Source organism: Akebia trifoliata, chromosome 15 (assembly GCF_017979445.1).
Source record: "Akebia trifoliata isolate Shusen 1 chromosome 15, ASM1797944v1, whole genome shotgun sequence".
Lineage (NCBI taxonomy): Eukaryota > Viridiplantae > Streptophyta > Magnoliopsida > Ranunculales > Lardizabalaceae > Akebia > Akebia trifoliata.
Window position 1 is genome coordinate 6,411,590 of NC_141389.1, and position 10,033 is coordinate 6,421,622.

At 35.2% G+C, this 10,033-nt stretch overlaps 1 long non-coding RNA gene across 17 annotated transcripts; it reads left to right on the plus strand.

Annotated features, from left to right (window-relative positions):
- The first annotated feature begins 567 nt into the window (after positions 1-567).
- On the plus strand, positions 568-8,614 carry LOC147384120 (uncharacterized). Of its 17 annotated transcripts, none has more exons than XR_015172577.1 (10): positions 568-1,072; positions 1,981-2,053; positions 2,140-2,501; positions 2,836-3,095; positions 4,006-4,191; positions 4,345-4,585; positions 5,686-6,655; positions 6,783-6,997; positions 7,484-7,542; positions 7,622-8,614. It is a non-coding gene; the product is annotated as an uncharacterized LOC147384120 (long non-coding RNA). The 17 variants fall into 17 exon arrangements; XR_015172573.1 differs by having other exon boundaries at positions 572-1,072; positions 4,894-6,655; XR_015172569.1 differs by adding an exon at positions 2,745-2,773 and having other exon boundaries at positions 573-1,072; positions 2,853-3,095; positions 4,345-6,655.
- The last annotated feature ends 1,419 nt before the right edge of the window (positions 8,615-10,033 follow it).

The following is a 10,033-nucleotide window of genomic DNA, read 5'->3' on the forward strand; positions in this document are numbered from 1 at the left end:
CATTTCTTAGTTGACATAGCTATAAATCATATTTTCACTTTGATCTTCAGGGCCTTTTTTGAAGTCCATTAACACCTTCAAAACTAGGTATGGAAGCTGGTTCTCAAGCAATAACAAATCTCTAAATATAAAATGTATGTCATTTCCTAATGCTAACAACTCATGGTTTCTACTACCAAACAGGATATGATAAATGAAATCTAAAACGAAGCAACCATCCAAAAACACCATGATTGTTAATGCTTTGTTGTTTAAAGAAGAAATGAACTCCTTATCGTAGTACTTCATAGCTTCGTCACTTACAGATTCAAACATCGTAAGTTGCCTTTTATTAGTTTTTTTTTTTTTCAATTATATTTAAAAATAAATAAAAAAATGGAAAATTTTGGACACTTAACCGCCACCATCACAAAATTCTTCAAATTCTTTCAAAAAGTAGAAATTTTCACTACGTCATATTGGGGTTTTTGCGACGCCAAAATTGCGCTAAAAACGACTGCTAAAGGCTGTCTTTTTTGCGACAGTTTTTAGCTGTCGTTTAACCGTCGTTTCAACGAAACTGACGTTAATAAGTAAAAATTGGGGTGCCAATAGTCACTCTTAAGAAAAATTGTTTCGAGACCTTCGTTTACAGAAGCTCGATCTCTGTCGAACTTCTTCTCTCTTCTCTCACTCGACTGCTCTCCTCTATATCTCTCCCGCTCGACTGCTCTCACGCTCACTCTACTGCTCTTCTCTCTCTCTACTCGTCTCTGTCTCTCCTCTCACTCTCACTCTACTGCTCTTCTCTCTCGACTTTGTTTGTCTTCGCGCTTTCTCTTGAATCCGTCGCTTTTCTCAAATTTATCTCTCTCTCTTAGTCGACTCTGTCTCGATTTCGATCTAGCATATCTCTCTCTCGCTCACACTCGACTCTCTCTCTCTGAGAATCGATCAGAGTCTTTTTCATTTTGGAAAGTAAATTGATCGGATTTTTTTTTTTTTTGGAAAGAAATCGATCGGCGTTTGATCGAAAGCTTTAGGGCTTTGTTCGATCTCTCTCCCTTTGCTTGGTTTGTGATCGAATCTTCAGGTATGTTAAAGTTTTTGATTGAATATCAGATTTTCCTTAATTAATTTAGGGTTTTAAATGTTTTCTTCCTTGTTAGAGCAAATACTGTTGTGTCTTGTTGATTTAACCTTCTTCAAGACCTTGTTTGCCTCAACATACCCAACTACTGTCACCTTCTATTGTTTCTTGTTTATGTCCACAGATTTAACTCCTAAACAAAAAACGAAAATATTGGAGAAATTTTTTTTATGTCATATAGTTTATTCTTATAATTTTTTTTGAATGATTTGAATTGCTAGCGTATGAGGATTTACCTAGTTTTATGTGATATAGAGTTAGTTATTGTGATTGGTTCAGGTTCATTTCCGTCGGATTTGATTTTATGCAATATTTCTTGCTCTATATGATTACGACTACCTAAGGAAATATGGTCTTCTCTACCTAGGCTTTTCCTTGTGGAAAGGTTGGATATAGTTCAAGGAACCATTAGTTTTCATTCATGTAACTTTTACTCGGATTCATGTCCTGGTATCCTACATTGACTTGAGATGGCAATACTAGACATTTAAGAATAAACCTACTTGTTTGGGTAGGTGACGGCCTAGTTGTTGAGAAACAGATCTTGGGTTTGTGATCTGTCTGCACCTTTTGAGTTACTGATCTCACTATAAACAGGCTTACGCATTTGCAACGCTAAACAATTTTTTTTACCTAGGCCAATCAAATGGATTGCATTCGATAAATATTTTCTTTCATTCGCTTGCATCTAAATCATGAACTTTTTTTTAGCATTCAGGATTGTTTACATATGATGACTTGGATGTATAAGTGTGTTGCCAGTTTTCCAGTGTTTGATGATATAGGAACATCATTAAAAACTTTATTCTTTTTTCTCTAAGTAATCTTCTTTTTTGCTTCTCATTTTCAAGGGATATCAAATGTGCTAATATATTGGTGGATGCAAATGGATCTGTAAAACTTGCAGATTTTGGATTGGCAAAGGTTTCTTTCTTCTCAGCTTGCTATCTCTTCCATGTTTCTTATTTGTAAACTTCTTTATCTTACATTGCTGGTTTGCACCTTCTCAGGCAACCAAACTAAACGATGTGAAATCTTGCAAAGGCACTGCATTCTGGATGGCCCCTGAGGTTTGCATTGTCTTTATGATAGTGTTATATTATGCATCAAGTGCTGGCAATTGTGTCAGGTCAATCGAACATATATCTGTATCTCAAAGCATGGTGTTAAATATCAGCCAATAAAGATACCTCATTGTAATGGAATCTGTCCAGATGAGGATGATATAGCTGTCTCTCTAATTATCAAATCTGTTCCTCAAGTTATTAATCAGAAGAGCCATGGCTATGGGCTTGCAGCAGATATATGGAGCCTTGGTTGCACTATCTTAGAGATGTTAACTCGTCGACTTCCTTACACTCCTTTGGAATGTGTACGCAATTGGTCTTTTCTAAGTTTATTTTTTTTAACTTGCTTTATCTCTGCCCTTGCACTATTTGGCAATCTGATGATTCAGAACTTCAAGTGTCAAGAGTGCCAAATTCTTCAAGTGCCACATATCTGATAATATTTAGGCAAATATTTCACCCTTTCAATCTTCCATACAAATTTTGCATGCACCCACTTTGGATATTGTTTCCAACCTCTTTTTATTTTTATTTTTTATTTTTTGTAGGTTTAAATGTGAAGGGGTTTTTATCCCAAGTATGTGGTATTGGTTTCAAGCTTTAGTAGTTTTTTCTCTTAAGATTTCTCTTGTATGACAGATGCCATCATTATTTAGGATTGGCAGGGGTATCCCACCACCAGTCCCTAATACCCTTTCAAGTGATGCACGGGACTTCATCCACCAATGCTTACAAGTTAACCCAAACGATCGGCCCTCTGCTTCTAAGCTCTTGGACCATCCATTTGTGAAGAGGCATCTTCCAATTTCCTCGGTATCTGGTTCCCCCCCTTTGCATAGTGATGGGAGACAATCTTAGATTCACCTTGCATCAACATTTGATGTTCGAAGATAATTAAGGTAAAGATCATTTTAGATATCAAGTGTTCTATTCAAAATGGAGATTAACTTGACCCAAACATACAATTCATTTTTGATGGTCTGAATAAAATTCATTTTTGTTTTTCTTAGAACCTAAATGCTATAATCTAAAAAGTAAAAAAAATCCTACAATTTTAATTCATACAATTCACTAAAGTGGGCCAATTGTTTTTTGTGTTCTAGTCACACAATTTTAATAGAAATTCATACTTCATATTGAAGTGTTCTATTCACACAATCTTAGGATTTAATAACATTGAAGTGTTCAATTCGTTTTTGTTTTTCTTGACCCTAAATAATACAAAATAAAAAAATTAGTGTATTCTGTTTTTTTGGATAACCTAACAGTCTAACACAGAGGTGTAAGGACAATACATGCATGTCCATCCATGCAAACTCAAAAGTTTATAATTTAGATTGTTGATGAGAAATCAAAGCTTGTTTAATTTGAGACTGAAGTGATGCCGTTGATGGCAAGGGTTATGCTAATAGTTCTTTCCCCCCTTCCTATTTAGACTGCTTACATGTTGATACATGATTTTGATTTTCTCGAGAATACATCTTTTGTTCATATATTGTCCTTATAGAGGCTGCAAGGTATATTGTTTTGTTAATATTTGAGTATTTATTCAAAACCTTGTCATTATATGATTGATTCAGGAGTAATTTAATTAGGCTTGGTTCACATTTGTTTAACTTATAGAGAAAAAACTTTGTGGATCGTATGCTTCGTTTATTTGAATTCCAATTTGATCTGAATCATACTCCTTGTGACTTTAAAATCCGATTTGATTCTGACAGCATTGGTTCGTGTAACTTTCTTAAACATATTTTCAGTAATCTAAATTTAAATCTCTCATCTGTATATACATTCTTTTTATTTCTGCAGGATTGCCAGTGGAATGATTTGTTGGGAGCTTGGGGCTCATTTTCCACTTTTTTGGGCTTGGTTCAGATGGCATTCTTATACCCTCTGTTCCACCCCAATTGGTGGAGAATATAGCTAAATTTAAATAATTTTCATGCAGCTTTCCTATGTATAGACCAATCCAGGCATGAATCCAAAGCCCTAAAGGTGTTAAGCATGCACTTTATCTCCACATTGGTGTTGTGTTTACCTGTAGCATTTAATGTTTCTTTATTTTACCTTTTTGTTCTGGTTTATTTATATCTTGTTAGTGGTTGTATGGTGTGTGAGATTGTTAAGTATCTTTCTTTATTTTTGCAGGCAACACAAGAAATAGAGAAATGATTGTAAATTGAAAATGGATAGCGTGTAGCTTAGCAAAAAAAAAAAAAAAAAAAGGGAAAAAAAAAGAAAAAATAAAAGAAAAAGAAGGAAATAAAGAAGAATTTGAAGAAAATTCTTGACGAGTTACATATCGTGTGGAGAAAAGGGGAAGATTACTGTAGTAATTCAATGGAAGCCAGCACTAGACAATTGGGGGCCTAACTCTCTCAACAAAATGGTGAGTAGATGAGATTCTCAACTAGTCGGACATGATTGGGAGTTCAACTTTTATATGAATGTCCGTGTCATAAGTTTGACACTTGCATCCCTTAATGCCATGGCAAACACTCTTTTGTGCCCAACTTACTAGTGGATATTGGACTTACCCTTTGGTGACCCTAGACAGCAAACAATGGCCTGAATGGTGATTTCTAGCCCTTGAATTTTATCATTCTCGTAGGTGGTCTTCAGTCATTTGATTTGACCATGCGTTTTGGGTATTCGAATCAACATCTTGAAATCACCAATCGGACTGATTTTGTGTAGGCCCACTGAGAGCTGAGGCATTTATCCATGGTACCGGTTGGCCTGAATGTGCCACATGGCATTTATCCATGGTGCAGGTTCTTATTGTAGGAATGTTGTTTATTTTCATCTTGTAACTTGTATTGATTGTTATAGTTTTTAAAAATTCTTGTGGGGCAAGTGCCCTCACTGTAAAGCTGCCCCTGCCATAAGGTGATCGTCAAGTACATGATTCATAGAGCTGAAATGTTTTGTTTCAGAAACTTTAGGTTTGGTGTCAACTATCAAATGGTGAATGGGAGTCAGGAAAGATACAATCAACTTCCGGGAGAATGCTTTTGTTTTGATTTACACTGTATTTTCTGACCTAAGATTTATCTTGCTTGGTTCAATATTGTTAGTAGTTTGCAGTCGTTGATGTTAGAATATATCTGTACTTTGGTTCCTTATTTAGTTTGACACATTTTTAGTAGTATTTATTTATGTGCTTGTCTTGAGTCTCAAGTTAAATTTTATACGGATTATGTGGAAATGCTAGTCCCACAGACATTCCTTTTCATTTGGGACAATCTTACATTCTTATGTGTAATATTTATGGCAGGCTAGGGCTCCTCTGGGTGTTCTAAATGTTGGTCGAAAGTCCCCTTTCATTACAACAAGCAATTGTATTGCTTATTTTTATTACTATTTCTTTCACTATCCTTAGCGTTCTTAATCCATGATAAGTGATGATGGCAATTACATTATTCTTATGTAATATTTATCCTTCTTTTTATTGACTAAATCCAAATCTGGTTGCATATTTGGTTATAGTTTCCCATTGAAAGTAAAAAGTGGAGATGGTGGCAATGATTAAGGCCAAGCTGTTGAAATTACAAGTTAGGAAGAGACTCAAGGACAGAAACTGGGTCTCCAATAGATTAGAATAGCTTAAAACTAATCGAGTGAGGTTTTTCATGGAGCTGAAGCAATCAGGCATTTCCTGTAAGCACCCTACTAGACAAAGCTTTTGAAGGAGAGGCGGAGGCGAGAATGGTTCAAAAGAAGGTAGCAACTCTTCTTGGCTGAAACAATAGTTGTTCGAAGCTGATGCTGATAGAGATAAGGAGAGAAGTCCAGTCATCTTCATTATAGAAGCATATAACTCACTTGCATCTTCTTCCGTTAACTGAAGAATTCGAAGCTCTCTGATTTGGGTAAAGTTACTTAACTCACTGGCAATGCCATCACCGACGTATAAACCACTCAAGGTCTGGAGGTTTGTCAATTGCCCTATCCCTATAAGGGCTAAGGTTCATTCCTCCCCATAATTGTATCTGTTTATTTTAAGGTGCCTTAATTGTAATAGATTCCGAATTCCACTTGGTACTTTTTTGAGCGAATAACAATCTATATCCAAATTTTGGAGGTTTCGAAGATTGCCTATACTCTCTGGAAGCTTCTCTAACTTAAGAAACCACAATTTTAGATATCTTAGGTTAATCAGATTCCCACTTCTTCTATTACGATGCTCTTACTTCCTTCATAACAGAGTACTAACACCTGCAACAATTTCCAATTGTATAATTTCATTTCCAAGGGATTTGAAATAAATAGAGATCGAATTGATGAGATATGAATATTTTCCATTTTTGTGTCGTGGTTTTTTATTTGTAGGTGATGAATATCCTTAATGTACAAATATTTATCTCTTGCTGCAACACAGTGATGATAGGGCTTGGGAACAGAGCAAACCAATTTGTTGGGGTTTTCTTGAAGTTGAACCATTTTATTATTTGTACTTGTGAGTAATCTCTTTTTTTTTTTTTTGTTTACTTGGCACTTTATTTTATTATTATAGCACAGTTATTATTATAAAATACAAGTATTTATACTGAATTGGGTTCTATTATTCTCCTATGCTTTTGCAGGGTGGATATGCGCTCGAACAACAAAACTTGTGGGGCTTCACTGCAATCTTCTTCAGCCAGAACTTCTTCTAAGTTGTGGGAATGATTGCTTTGTAGGCTTCTCAAACTTATTGTCCATATGAATCATGGTCCAATTCATCAACAACTGGGGACTTTGTGGATTCTCGAGCCTCAGGAATTCACAAGGAGATGATGCTCTTAATCTCTGTTTCTAGGTGATATTTTTTTTCCCTACTCCCACCTCTTACTTTTGACTTTACAAAGCTTATATAGATTAAATGGAAGACTTGTTCTCAGGATGGTAACAGCCAATGCCAGTACACTTTCCACATTCACAAAGTGTTTGTGAATGTATTAACATGTTTGTGAGCTCCACATTAGTAACCATGTTGGCTTCTGTATTAATATGTCTGCTTTCCATCTGTAAATATATGTCTCCTAGATGAGGTTCTTGAATCTCAATGGGGTGCTTTATGTGCCTGTCAAGCTCTCCATTTCGTTGCTGAATGTTCCTCCGTAAGCATCTCGAGACCATTGTTCTTCCTCTTATCTTGATCAATCCATCCTGCAGCCGAGTTTAATTGATGTTCTACTTTATATATCTATTGATAAATTTTATTGAACCTTGCAGAATTATTGAGTATTAAATCTTTTGGAGTTACATGACTTAATATCTGCTATGTTTTTTATGTGGCTATCAGATGTATGATACAACTGGACAAGATGCATCACCAAGGAAGAAGTAGCAGCCATGCTTCGAGTAAGTAGCACTTTCCATATAAATATCATTTAACTAATTTCGTTTTCCGTATGATCATAGTAGAATGGTCATTATCCAGGCCTTGCCAGAGGACTCCATATGGGATATGCGTAAATTAGAAGCTAAATCTTCCCGAACTTGATTTGCATTTAAGACTCAGGGGGTCCTGAATTGCTACCTCGAATATGATAAGGACCTGATTTGGTATTGAAATTAACAGGAGAAAAGCCCAATTTACAGTTAGGGCATCTTGCCTACTTGTGCAACTGTGGCAGATTCAAAACGTGGAAAAGAGATTCATGGCTATGCATTGGTGGCTGGAGTCGAAGAAGACATATTCGTGAGTAGCTCTCTTGTTACATGTATGCTAAGTGTGGTTTCATACACGAAGCTGGGACGTTGTTCACAAGATGAGCAAGAAAAACACGGTTACTTGGAACTCTATGATTTTTGGATATGCAAATCACGGATACTGTAATGAAGCAATTGCGCTCTTCAATCGGATGGTGAAGGAAGAAGTACAACTGGATCACCTGACTTTCATAACAGCCCTCACAGCTTGTAGTCATGCTGGAATGGTTGAAGTTGGATGGAAAATTTTCCATTTGATGCGAGAAGAACATGGGATTGAACCAAGGTTAGAGCATTATGCATGCATGGTGGATCTTGTAAGTCGAGCAGGTGATCTCAATGAAGCTTATGATTTGATTAAGAAAATGCCTATCAAACCTGATTCATTTGTGTGGGGAGCATTGTTAAGGGCATGTAGGAATCATGGAGACATTGAACTTGCAGAAATAGCGGCTAAGAATGTGTATGAGCTCGAGCTTGAGAGTGTAGGGTGCTGCTTGCTGTTGTTGAACTTAAGCGGATAATGGCGATTGAGGTGACGCTGAAAAGTTGAAGAAGATGATGAAGAGGAGGAGGTTGAGAAGAAATAACGGGTGCAGTTGGATAGAGATTGGATAACAAGTGTAGAGAGCAGCATCTCTCAAATTTCTTCAATAGGAATCTGGACTCAAACCTATCATGGAACCATTTTCATTAAGTAATACCCAAACTATTTCATTAAGTCATTGTCGTAGCATTAATTTGTCGTGACATTGTGGGGTTTTCTATTGGATCTCACACATTTTTTTAATAAAAAAAATTATTACATTGAAATGGATAATACAAATGATAATACAGCCTCAATTTGCACTTTTTAGCTATTGAAATTTTTTTTAATTTATAAATATAAAAAATATTTTTTTTATTTATAAAAAAATAAAAATACAAACAGTGACAGTCGTATGTGGGCATTTGTAAATAAACGACTGTCAAAAACCGTCGTTTTTCCCGACTGTAGGGGCAGTCGATTTTGGCGTATTATGACGCTAAATTTAGACACTTTTTTATTTTACTTAATAGTACCATCTTTAATATTCCAAAAGCCCTATGAATTGATTTTTACTAAACAGGTCATGAAAGGTTTAATGAACATACCTCATCTCCACATTGGATAAGGAACGAGTCAGTGGGACCAAAATTGGTAATTCATATAGGGTCAAGCCAAACTAATTCTCTGAATTAATTAGCAATTCGTCAAATTAATTGATGTATTGTACAATCGATTGTGCAAATTGGGTTACATATTTTCCTCACTTTTTTAACAAACAACTGTACTTTTTTACGGAAGTCATGCCATGGTTTCAAATTTTTATCTCCAGTCAATTAATCTTGGACAAGATAAAACCTCGATTCACAATTATTTATAGATGCATATTTGTATAAAAATAATTAAAAATATTTTTATGTAATAGGGAATGAAGATTAAAAGATGTTTAATCGTAAAATCATATTTAATTTAGATAATAAATACTAAAATTCTAATAAAATTAAGAGAGTTGCTATGGCCATCCCTATTTTTACTTATTACACCACAATTTCTTCAATCATTTATCTAACCCGCATTAAAGCTTCCAACACACTCTTCAAACATTACAAGGGTTTTCCACAAATTATAATCTCAACATTATAGAACATTATAACACTTGTCAGGGGTGGAGCCAATATTTTCATGTAAGAGGAGAATTGACATTGGGGATATAATACAAGGGTTTTTTGTTAGAAGTTGAAGAAAATGGACACTTATATCATTTCTCATTAGTCTATGTAAGAGGACCTAATTCAAGTGTCATCAGTTCAAAAAATAGGGTACCTCAAATATTCACCAAAACACCTACATGTCCCTTTGATCTGGCTCTTCTTTAATAGATTAAAGCAAAATGATCTCATTAACCTCATTTTCAATTTGAAATCAAAATCCATTTGATTTTTCTTTCCAAAGTTGATTGAGCAAAATTTTAACCCTAACCCTAACCTTCAAGCCTAAAGAAGAAGGTGAGATTTTTGGAGTAGAAGATGATGTGATATTTTGATAGAAAATTATATTGTTTTCAACAAGTAATCAAGGTGAGGTAACGACGAATTGAACATGAAGTTAAATAGG